Source organism: Humulus lupulus, chromosome 1 (genome assembly GCF_963169125.1).
Source record: "Humulus lupulus chromosome 1, drHumLupu1.1, whole genome shotgun sequence".
Lineage (NCBI taxonomy): Eukaryota > Viridiplantae > Streptophyta > Magnoliopsida > Rosales > Cannabaceae > Humulus > Humulus lupulus.
This window is the reverse complement of record NC_084793.1, coordinates 218184430-218197595: the sequence shown is the minus strand read 5'-3', so window position 1 is coordinate 218197595 and position 13166 is coordinate 218184430. Positions and strand designations below refer to the sequence as shown.

General features: G+C 41.2%; 1 pseudogene; it reads right to left on the bottom strand.

The window, feature by feature from the left end:
- Positions 1-1035: 1035 nt before the first annotated feature.
- Positions 1036-1134, bottom strand: LOC133813711 (small nucleolar RNA R71; annotated as a pseudogene).
- Between the last annotated feature and the right edge of the window lie 12032 nt (positions 1135-13166).

Below are 13166 nucleotides of genomic sequence, written 5' to 3'. Positions count from 1 at the left end.
TATTGCTATCTTTCTGATATTCTTTACAGGGTATTTCTTTACAAAATAGAATCCAACCCCTTGCAACTCCCAGGGCCTCCATATTTATAGGGAGAGGGCACTTGGGGGTTGGCAAGGGAGGTCATCCCGTGACCTTCTTACCCATCATGTCACTTCTGTGACATTCATGATTAATTCCTAAAACAATGAAGTGTGGTCTAATTAATAGGTAAGGGGGATAATGGGCCGCATGACCCAACCCAGTCGTGGGTGCCTGAACACGCACATTTATGCTGCGTGTCCGAGAATTCAGGGATGGATCAAACACGTGATGTCTGATATATGCACGTTTACATTGCGTGGTTGACTTTATAAGGGGTCAGAGGTGCCAACTCAAGCTCGTATCTCGAGCTTGATGTAGTCTCAGCCCGTGGTGTCCATACTTCTGACTCCATTCCTTAGTAATCTCCATTAATCCTTAGGTTACCTCGAGCAAAAGAGGTAGGACCTTGTAACAGCAGCTCCGGGTACATGGCATCCACGTAGCTGATATAACTATGCCTTTTCTCAGCTCTCTAATAGCCCGTGGATATTTAGGGCGTACAACGTTTATCTTTGTTTGAAATTGAAAGTGTTAGTAAAAATTTGAGCATCATGGAACCAATTGCTAATCCTGTTGATGAAAATGATGTGCTTGAAAAAACTTTGCTTGAATATTTTGTACCTATTTCATCTAATGCTCCTTCGTGTATTGTTCTTCCTACCACTTATGCTACCTATTTTGAGCTTAAACCATCAATCATTCAATTGTTGCCATATTTTTATGGGTTGGATAGAGAGGATCCTTACATGCATGTCAAAGATTTCCTAGAAATTTGCTCAACATTTAAATTTCAAAAAATTTCTGATGAGTTGGTCAAACTAAGATTGTTCTCTTTTTCATTAAAAGACAAATCAAAAGCTTGGTTAAATTCCCTTCCCACGGGATCTATAACTACATGGGATCAATTTTATAATAAATTCTTGCTGAAAATTTTTCCTATGTCTAAAACTGATAGTCTAAGGAGAGAAATCTCCGAGTTTTTTCAAAAGCATAATGAAGAGTTTTATGAATGTTGGGAAATATTTATTATTAAAATGTCCTCATCATGGTTTTGAAAAATGGAGAATTGTAAAATATTTTTACGATGGTTTGACTCCCTCTAATCGTCAAATGATTCAATCTATGCATACCGGAATATTTTTAAAATTTCACGGACAAGAGGCTTGGGACGCCCTTGAAGATTTGTCTGTCAATTCACAACAATGGAATTATTTTGATCCTAGGTCTAGGTCAACTAATTCACCAAAAAGAGGAGGAAGGTATGAAGTAAGAGATGAATTATACTTAAGAACATCCTTAGACAAATTAGCGAGAAAAGTAGAAGCTTTAGCCATAAGCCAAACTATAAATTATCCAATACAATCAAGAAAAGATGTGTGTTCTATATGTTCTAGTCCTTGCCATAATGCCCAATCATGTCCTTCCTACCAAGAAGCCTTTTCTGAGGAGGCCAATGCTCTTTGCTTATGGGAAACCAAATGATAGCCCATTTTCATCCACTTACAATCCACATTGGAGAAACCATCTAAACTTTTCATGGAGACAAAACCAACCTCAAATGTATCAAGGGCACCAATACAACACGCAAAACAAAACTCATGCCCCACAAAATAAACCATATCCTCAACAAAGGAAACCTTCCTTAGAAGATACTTTACAACAATTTATGCAATTCACTCAAAAAATCCTACAAAATCAGTCTCAATCAATTACCAAACTCGAGACATAAGTAGGACAACTCACCACTGCTATAGCTGATAGAGAAAAAGGAACATTCCCTAGTCAACCTATCCCTAATCCAAAAGGTCCATATGAGATAGGAAAGTCTAGTCATAATGGAGAAGTCAAATCAATTTCAACTCTTAGGTCCAGAAGGAACATTGTCAAACCCGATTACATACCCGAGGTTGAAAAAGAAAAAGAAAAAGAAAAGAGTTAGCCTTCTAGTTCTAATGCCAATGACTCTTCAAACAAGGAAACTCCAATCCATCCTTTCATTCCAAAAGCCCCATTCCCACAAAGATTACTTCCAATTAAAAAATGCGGCCAATATAATGACATCTTAGAAGTTTTAAACAAGTTAGTATCAATATCCCTTTCTTAGATGCCATTAAACAAATTCCTGCCTACTCTAAATTTTTAAAGGATCTTTGTACTGTTAAAAGAAACACTGATGTTCCTAAAAATGTGTTTTTAACTAAACAAGCTAGTTCCATTATTCAATATAAGAGTCTTGTTAAATATAAAAATCCTGGGTGTCCCACAATTTCATGCATTATTGGTGATCATTTTATCAACAAGGCTTTACTTGATTTGGGTGCAAGTTTGAATTTATTGTCTTATTCTGTTTATAAGCAACTGGGTCTTGGTAAACTAAAACTGACTTCTATAACTCTTCAACTAGCCGATCATTCTGTGAAAATTCCTAGAGGCATTATAGAGGATGTTTTGATAAAAGTTGATAAATTTTACTTTCCTGTTGACTTCATTGTTCTTGATACTCAACATGTGGAAAATGTGCATGCTCAAATTCTTATCATTTTAGGTAAGCCATTCTTAACTACATCTAATGCAATCATTAATTGTCGTAATGGTGTTTTGAAATTTTCTTTTGGAAATATGACTGTTGAATTGAATGTATTTAATGTTGTTAAATCTGTTGAGTGTGAGGAAGTGCATGAAGTTAACATGATAGATAGTATTTGTGAAGATGATGGAAATGACTTATTTGACTTTTGTGAAAAATACTTTGGTATGAACTTGCATGTTGATGACTCTAATGATGATGTGAATTCTTTGCTAGAGTCTATACCCTTAGATGAAACCAAAGTTGAACCTTTTTCACCCTTAGATCATGTTCAATCAATTTCCGAGTCTCCCAAATTAGACCTTAAACCTTTGCAAGAAAATTTAAAATATGCTTTTCTAGGAGAGTATGAAACCTTACCTGTTATCATAGCATCCACCTTAGATAAAGAACAAGAAGATAAATTGTTAGATTTCTTGAGAAAAGATAAAGAAGCCATAGGTTGGACCATTGGTGACATTAAAGGAATTAGCCCATCCATATGTATGCATAGAATCCACTAGAAGAGAATGCTAAAACCTCTTGGGAATGTCAAAGAAGGCTAAATCCAAATATGAAAGAAGTAGTTAGAGAAGAGGTCATTAAACTATTAGACGTAGGTATCATTTACCCTATTTCTGATAGTAAATGGGTTAGTCCAGTTCAAGTTGTGCCTAAGAAGTCCGGGATCACAGTTGTTGAAAACGAGAAAAATGAATTAATCCCTAGTTGAGCACAAACGGGGTGGAGAGTGTGCATAGACTATAGAAAACTGAATAATGTTACTAGAAAAGACCATTTTCCATTACCCTTTATTGATCAAATGCTTGAACGTTTAGCTGGGCATGCATATTATTGCTTTCTTGATGGGTATTCGAGATATAACCAAATCCTTATTGCCCCAGAAGATCAAGAAAATACTACATTTACACGCCCTTTCGAAACTTTTGCCTATCGTCACATGCCTTTTGGATTATGCAATGCACCTACGACTATTCAAAGGTATATGATTTCAATTTTTTTTGACATGGTTGAAAGATTTCTTGAAGTGTTTATGGATGATTTTTCTGTGTTTGGCTCGTCCTTTGATGAATGTTTGCACCATCTTTCGCTTGTTTTGACTCATTGCAAAGAGAAAAACTTTGTGGTTAATTGGGAAAAATGTCATTTTATGAATAAAAAAGGAATTTTTTAGGTCATGTAATCTTATCTGAGGGAATAGAAGTTGATAAAGCAAAAGTTGATCTTATTTCAAAACTTCCCCCACCTAAAACTGTTAAAGAAATTAGATCATTCCTAGGCCATGCCGGTTTCTATAGACGATTTATAAAAGACTTTAGCAAAATTTCTCGACCTTTATGCCATTTACTTGGAAAAGAAAATGCTTTTGTCTTTAATAATGATTGCCCTGTTGCCTTTGAAAATTTGAAAATTTTGTTGACTACTGCGCCCATTATTCGACCTCCTGACTGGAAAATACATTTTAAAATAATGTGTGATGCTTCTGATTATGCTATAGGTGCTGTCTTAGGACAAAGACTTGAAAAAATACCTCATGTAATTTACTATGCTAGCAAAACTTTAAATGATGCTCAATTAAATTATTCCACAACCAAAAAAGAATTGCCTGCTGTTGTTTTTGCATTGGAAAAATTTAGATCTTATTTGTTAGGGTCTAAAATTATTGTTTATTCTGATCATGCTGCATTAAAATATCTCCTATTGAAAAAAGATGCTAAGTCTCGTTTGATCCGTTGGATCCTGCATTTACAAGAATTCGACATAGAAATACGTGATAAAAAAGGATCTGAAAATGTTGTTGTTGATCATTTATCTAGACTAGTTGTTGAAACTATACATGACTCCACTCCTATCACTGAAACTTTTCCTGATGAACAATTGATGCATGTTTCTTCCTTGCCTTGGTATGCTGATATTCTTAATTATTTGGTCACTAAAGAAATACCATCTCATTGGTCTAAGCATGATAAATCTAAATTTTATTCTGAGGTGAAGAATTTTATTTGGGATGATCCTTACTTGTTTAAATACTACCCTGATCAAATAATTAGAAGATGCATTCCAAATTGTGACCAATCTAAAATCATATCTTTTTTTCACGATCATGCATGTGGAGGACATTTTAGTGGTAAGAAAACAGCTGCTAAAGTTTTACAATGTGGTTTTTATTGGCCTACTATCTTTCATGATACATATGTTTATTGTAAAGCTTGTGAACCTTGCCAAAAGTTAGGAAGTTTAACTAAAAGAAACATGATGCCTTTAAATCCTATTCTTATTATTGACATATTTGATGTTTGGGGCATTGATTTTATGGGACCATTTCCTAACTCTTTTGGTAATCTTTATATTCTTGTTGAAGTTGATTATATGTATAAATGGGTTGAAGCTATTGCATGCCATACTAATGACCACAAAGTTATGCTTCAGTTTTTGAAAGAAAATATATTTACCTGTTCTGGGTCCATCAAGTTTTTGGCGTATAGGCAGCTATGAAGATTAAGCTCATTAATTGGAGTTTATTATAATTATTCATCTCTTAATGAGGTTTGTTATTACATAAATAAATACTATATGCATTTACTAAGCTTGTGGGCCCCAACGTTTCTCGAGTGGGCCCAGTATGAGGAGTCTCATCCCATTGCTTTATTGGCGAAAAAGCCCCTGACAGTGTCAGGATGGTACCTGCACGTTTTCTCATGTCAGGCATCATCATTAGACATCCTCTTTGCCACTTGTACAGGATCGACAACACGATCTTTGTGGCAGCTGGGTGTCAGATAGTTGTCTGTGGTCCAGAGTGTCTCTCCCTGACACTTGGAAGCTATTCTTTAACTCCGGAGGAGGATTCTCATATACTTGGAGGAGTTGGTCAGCATGAAAGGATGTTGGAGGATTACTTCCTGACTAAGTTCTTGGGAGGTAATGCCCTTAGAGGACATACTCCTCTCAGTTTGGTAATAGTGACAAGAAATTGGGCTTAATCTCCCATGGAGTCTTAAATAGCCCCTTAATTTATCACGTGTCGACTGGTGAAAACATAGACAACACAATTAATTATGATTGAACAATGGTAAAAAGGTCTACTTATACTATAGGGTACAACTATAGTAGTGATTATTTTAAATACTATTTATAGTTATTTTTAGTATTTTTGGTACATAAATAAGCTACAACTCTCATTTTTTTACACGAGGGTGTGTAATGTAGTCACAGGAAACCTCCCACAAATTTTTAAGAAATTCTGAATAATTTAGGATGTCAAAATTAAGATTCAAACAGTTTGTTGCACTCATGCTTGTTTCAATATTAATACGTGTGTGCAATAGTCTATTTAAATCTTGATTTTGACATCCTAAATTATCCATAATTTCCTAAAATTTTGTGAGATGTCTTTTGTAATTGTTGAGAATTTATGGATTTTCACTTTCTAAATCATCAATGAATAATAAGAATAATTTCAATAATATAAACCCTGGAGAATTATTAAGAATCACATGCATAGTATGAAGACAAATCTTGAAAATTCAAATATTACAGAAAATCTAGAAAAAGGATGTAAAATGGAGAGTGAAATTACACCTTCTAGATAAATGGAATCCTCATATGAAATATTATAGAACTATCACATGTTTGAGCACAAAATATAATGAGAAATCCTAAAACGAAATCAAAATAGTTTATCTCAGATAGTTAGAGAAATACAACCTTTGTTTTGAACAATTGAATCTTCAAACTTGGGGAACATCTAAAGGCTTATACACGAGGAGTATCGATGTCAAAAATCTCTATTCCCCCTTGAAGCTTTACCAAGATAGAATGAGATTTGGGATTGAACAAGCCTTTGAAACTCACAAAGTCAAGCAATTCTTAATGAGTTTCTTGGAGAAAACTTATGATCTTTGAGAGCTAGAGAGAGTGAGAGAGATTTTAAAGTGTGATCAAGAATTTATTCTTATTTATAGTGTAGGCACAATCATTAAGTCTAACCAATAGGACTAAAACTATTGAACACATCATTTTGGAGCTAAAACACGTATCCGTACGGACACGTCAGGCGACTCGTCACCTTTCTATAAGTGGTGCGTTGCCAACTGGGTTTCTTAAAGCCCTAAGGCTTTAGGCGATGCATCGCCTCCTTGGAGATGACGCAATGCCACACACATTGTTCAATTTCTCCAAAAAAAAAAAAAAAAAGACTTTAAACCCCTCCAAATGCTTCCAAACGTTCTAGGCATGCTTAGACACATCAATGTATCACGTTTGACCCATAAAAGTCAATTATAGATACATACTACAAAATCTCATGTTTTCACTTCAACTTAAGTGAAAATCATTAAATGTTTTGCACCACATTGTGCAAACAACTTAACCATTATACTTAACAAATCTCAACATTTAACAATTCATTTATATATATATAGGATAATTCTTCTATAGGGGCTTCACTTTAAGCCCTACCGATAGGGCTCTCATTGTTTCTCGACCCGTGAACAGTTTTCGGCGCGACTTTTTTTTTTATGACCGTGTGTATTGTAGCTATTTAGAGCATCCTGAAAATTTTCAGAAAATTCTGAATAGTTTACAGTACCGAAAACTAGGTTCAAACATGTTGTTTTCCACGAGCATAAAAAAAATTAGTCATGCGTGAAACAACATGTTTGTACCTAGTTTTCGGTACTGTAAACTATTCAGAATTTTCTGAAAATTTGCAGGATGCTCTAAATAGCTACAATATACATGGTCATAAAAAAAATCACGCCGAAAACTGTTCACGGGTTATAAACACTGAGAGCCCTACCGGTAGGGCTTAAAGTGAAGCCCCTATAGGAGAATTCCCCTATGTATATATTAATATACTAGGTTAAAAAATGCACAATTACTTAGTATTATTTGAAAAAGGTACTATTTTATTTTTATTATGTTTTTTAATTTTCATATAAATTTTAAATAAATAAGAAATATCATATATTATAAAATAATAACATAAACATATTAAAAAATGTTTACCGAGTTTTTCGGAAACGAATAACTAACAGAATAATAAAAAGATAAGAACTGTAGAAATACTGAAATGTAACTAAACAAACAGTGTTTTTACGTGGTTCAGGCGTTAACCAGCCCTAGTCCACGAGTCGATGTTATTATACTTGGAAAAGATTACAGTAAGATGGCTGGTGCATAAGAACTTCACACACTCACAATGTTTCTCTCGGGTTCTCTTGAAGAAGATGAAGCTAGAGAGATTTTAGTAGAGTTTTTGCTATCTGATTTGTTCGTCCCTCTTCTTGTAAAATGAAGGGGTCTTTATAGCTAGGGTTTTGGATTAGGGTTTTTCTCTACGTACATGAGTCTTAATTACACCAGCCATAAATAGGGATACAATTACTGTAATAGCATGGCTACAAGACTCTATGTGGGTATATTTACGTGAAAGTATGGGGAACACACAAAGTCAGCCGTCTTTTCCAAGTTGTCAGCGGAACAGTAGGCGAAAAGGTACCCTTAGGCGTGCTGGGATGTGTGCGGCTTTGACCTGACGGGCGTGTCAGGCGGGATCCTGTGTCAGGCGGATATCATTCCAAATATGCCTCCTCCAGGACTCGACCGTTTGGCTTTGTTCCGTGCGAGGCACGGAACTGCTTCCGCGGAGACCACTCAAAGAGCTTCTCCTGGAAGGAGCTTCCCCGAAGGATACCCCTTCGGGAGTCCGGGAGAGTTGACGAGTTTCCGTATTGTGTTTGCTTGGAAGAGTAATCCGGACACCAAGCGGGAGAGGTGAAGCCTTTCTGTATATCCGCGAGCTCTGGTCACCTATCGTGAAAGACATCGATAATTCTGCTTCCCCGAGGCCATCAATCTAAACGCTATCCGGAAATCTGGATAACATTTACCCCCCAAGGTCACGGAGCTTTGAGGGATCCGGGAGTTTGTACAATCGGTTTCTTAGATTAGGCGAGGGGGCACCTTCTGTGTTCCCGGAAGGGTTCCTTTTTCCCGCCTGAGTGTTAGTATGGAAAAGAAAGAGAATTTCTTCTGTTTGAGATCAAGTACTCAAGTGCGGCAAGGACCACGTGTCATTCTGGGAATGGCTCTGCGACCAAGACGTGTGCGTGAGGCGACTGGTTGAGTATGCGTGCGTCAGTCATCTAACTAATGATTTGACGGTTTTTAATGGTACTCCGGGCCCGAGGTGGTGTAATGATGGGAAATAAATACTTTATTCCCATCCGAGGAGTCATAAATAGGATCGTCGCTTCCTCTCCAGCCGTTGGATCTGATGCACACGGAATGGGAAGATCGGGACCGTCCACTTGAGGAATTCGAAACGGCCTCTTCCCTGCTATAAAAACGAGGGAAAGGACCTTTCTTCCTCTTTACGCTTTCAGATTCTCCATCTTTAGGATTTTCAGATTTCCAAACCTTCGAACTCTCAGGCTTCCCAGCTTACGTTCCCCCGAACTTGCCATTTCTTTTGGTAAGTATCTGGAAACTTTTCTTTTTGATTTGGCAGTGGGTTTATTCCCCGAAGTTCCTGGTTTGAATCGCCGTTCGTCTTTGCAGCTTTTACTTCTCGCGATCGTGCTGTGCAGTGATCCAGTTACTCCTTCAACCTCCAACTACCCGAATATCAGTAAGTATTTCTACTTTGCTCTTTCCTCCCAAACCTTAGGTTGTTGGTAGTTGTTAGAGTAGAGGTTTCTGCCATTATTGCTTATGTGCATTTGTGAATAGGGCTTTGGTAGGCACGTGATTGATTGTGAGTCGATAAGTAGCCTTTTCTGCATGTTTTGGCGATTTGCGTTTGGAAAGTCGTCCCTTGTTTTGCTGTTTTAGGGCATAAGCATGAACGCCTTTAGGGTGTCCTTCTCTGGAAAAACACTTCTTTTGGTGGGCTTAGGCTCGGGGTCTGAGTCTGGTTCCTTGCTGTCCTTCGGGTGGCATGGTGCCAATCCCTCGGTAAGCTCGGTGGGAGCCTCTCCAAGCAGTTTTCGAGGAGGGTCTCCCCGACGCCTTTGATACCACTAGGGTATGACAAGGGTGCTGACTGCTTAGAGTGTTTTCTTCTTTCTTTTCTTTTGTCCAGTGACGAACATCTCGAAGGAACAACTCCTTGCTGCGGGGGAGGCTGATTCTGCCCAAGAGAAGGGCTCTCCTGTCGCTGGTGGAAAGGGGAAAGGAAAGGCGAAAGCGGTCGCGGCTAGCCCACCAACCTCCAATAGTTCCATCTGGGAGATGGACCAAAAACCGAACCTTTTCAGGAATTATGGCATGCTGGAGCTGTATTCCTCTGAGGCAGGCCTGAAGAACATCCCAGGTCTGATGTGGCACCGTCTGTCGGTGCTGGGCGAGTCAGCTAGCCAGAGCCACGAGGGCTTTGGTGCCTGGAGTTGGGCACACATAGTGTGCGGAGCGCACTTGCCCCTAAGGAGTTACTTCGCCAATTTCTGTGTGAAGGCGGGGATTGCCCCCTTCCAGTTAATTCCTCCCAGCTACAAGCTCTTAGCGGGGTGGTTCATCTTTTGCAAGTCCCGGAGACTGGAAGCTCCTACCCCGGAGGAGGTGCTGTACTTTTATGGGTTGAAGTCTCAGCCTATGAGGGGTCACTCAGACAAGGTGGGGTTTTACAGGCTAGAAAGGCACCCGGATGTGATGTGCCCCACTTGTCATACCGCGAGGGTTCCAGACCTCCGGGAATACTGGTTCCTGACGACTGGCTTCCCGCTGAAGAGGGTGCCAGCTCTATCTTTGGATTTCAAAATCCCTGGTAAGTGTTTCCTCTTTTCCTTTTCAACTTTGTTTCTTTGTGTTTGATTTGCCTTTTGGGAGGATCTCTAACGCTTGTATTTGATTTTTGCAGAAGTCGTTCCGCGGACACCTCGCTGCGCGGAGATGATAAGGAGGTCCAAGTTCTACGAAGGGCTTTCCGAGGAAGAGTTGAGAGTGGAGGGACTTGTGACCTCCGAATCGTTGAGGGAGTATGGGTTACTCGCCTCCTTCCAAAATATCGAGCCAGTAAGTGGTAGGGGGCAGACTCAGGTGTCGGCTGACATCCGGGAGCAGATTGCCCTGGAGCTGTCTAAGGTGATCACCCAAGCCGCTCGGGACGAAAATACTCTATCTCCTAGTTGGGCGGAGAGGTTCCCCGACTCCCAGCCGGAGGGAGAGGAGATCGAGGCTCGCCACGCCGCGGCTTACCCTAACGAAGGGGCTCCGGGGGCTAGTTCCTCCGGGAGAGGTAAGACTAGTTTTCGATTGATCCACACCCCCAGCCTGTCTGAAGTTTCCCAAACCTCTCAGATGGGGTTTGATCCTCGTTTCCTTAGGCTAGATCCGCGTAGGATACCTTTCGACAGGTACTGTGATAGGGTAGATGAGCTCCTCTGGTGTCTGAGTGATGGTAGTCTGCCAGAAGGTGTCATCATGGTTGACCCTTCTTCCCTCAGCATGTTCTTCCCGGACTTCAAGGAGTACGGGAGCTTCCTGGAGCAGGAAGTGATGTTTTGTTTTGCTCGGGGAAGGCCATCCACGTTTCTCGTGCATGGTCGTCCCTTTCAAACTTTTCTTTTTCTTGTTTCTTGTTTCCTGCTGGCGGGCTAGCTTGTACTTTTATGTTGCTGATTGTCTTGTCTTCCGCTTATCTTATTTCTCATTTCTTGTTGGTTCGTTAACCTTGCTTTGTACGTTTCTTGCAGAGTATCCCGAAGCCAAGATGTTGGGGAGGGTTACTTTGCTTATTAAGAAGGCAGCCACCAGCCAAGACCCGCCCACGGGGAAAGGACGGAAGACCAAGGCTGGTAGGGGAGGTAAGGCTGCCTCCCCCAAGAAGACAAGTGGCGAGGCGCAAGCGTCTCCGAGGGTAGAGAAGTCCCCTGCTGAAGGGCCTTCCGAGACTATGATGGTCTCGAGTAGCAGTAGCGACGGGGAAGGGCTTGTGTTCCCCGTGAGGACAACTGGGGTGAGCAAGCGTCCCGGAGGAGATGCTGAGGGTGCTAAGAACAAACGCCTTAGACACTCTTCTCCCGGTCGAAGGCAACAACAACAGCAACGACAGCAATCACAACTACAACAACAGCAGCAACAGGAACAAGAGAGACAATCACCAACGCCGCAGCAGCAGCAACAGCAACATCCAAACCAGCAGCAGCAACAAGGGCAATTACTTCTGCCACCGCAGCAGCAAAAGCAACAGACCGGGGCCTTAATACCCCGGCTGCCTCCTCCTCCAGCCCAACGGGGGTCCACCCTTCCGGGGTCTCCGTCTTCTCAGACAACCAATCTTCCCCTGCCTGGCCTGAAGTTCCACTTTCCGCGGAAGCCGACCAGTTTTCCCGCTGCCCTCCTGGAGGGTGTAAGACGGGCCGATAGTTTTTTGAAGAGGCGGCTAGAGGCGGAGAAGGCCGTTACTCAGGGAAGGGCAGATAACTTGTCTGCCGTGAAGAGGGCTGAGCTGGCCGAGGGGGTGAGATCTCCTCACCCGGCCGGAGCGGTTCTGGATGGTCCAGCCTTGGAGAAGAGGCTGGTGCCTAGGCTCGGACGTGCATTGGCGCCGTTCGGAGCTGAGATGATGGAGGACATGGCCCTGAGCTTATGCGAGCTCAATTCTGAGAAATGGGCCATCAGCAGCAGCAAGGATCCGCTGTTGCTGACACACGCTGTGAAGCAGCAACTGTCCGGGGTAAGCCGTCAGTTGTTATTTTATTTTATTTTTTTTTTATTTTTTATTTTTTTTTTTGGGACCATCTGTCTTTTGGTCCTGCTTTAGCTCATTCTGTTGTCTTTCCTTGCAGGCCTCTATGATCGCGGAACGCTCGTTCCGGGAGGTTGGTGCAGCTCTGGTTCAGCTGGAGGAGAGCCAACTGGCTCGCCAGGCCTTGGAAGCGGAGAAACAGAAACTGACCCAACAGGCCTTGGGGGCTTCGGAGAAGATTGATCAGGCCCGGCGCACGGCTGAAGAAGAGGCGGAGAAGAAATATCTTGCCAAATATCAAGAGTACCGGGCCAAGGCAGAGAATGAGTTTAGACAGCGGTCGGATGGGATTAAGACCGAAAACTCCAAGCTCCGGGAAGAGCTGTCCCAAGCCAAGGTGGAGAAAGATACCCTGGAAGCCCGCTTGCAATCAAAGAACGATCTCCTCCTTAAGCGGCAAGAGGAATATTCCACTCTTCAGAGTAAGCTGCACGACGAGGAGCAACTCCATAAGAGGAGCAGGGATCTCGTGTCTATGCTTCAGTTGGGGCTTGCCGAGAAGGATAAAGAGATCGGGGCTTTGCAATTCACTGCCAGGGGGCATGTGACCGAGAAGCAATCCGTGCTGAACCAAAATAGGGAGCAGCGCAAGGCGATTGATTCTCTTAAGGGGGAGCGGGATGCCTCCAAGGCCATTCTTAACTACATCTAATGCAATCATTAATTGTCGTAATGGTGTTTTGAAATTTTCTTTTGGAAATATGACTGTTGAATTGAATGTATTTAATGTTGTTAAATCTGTTGAG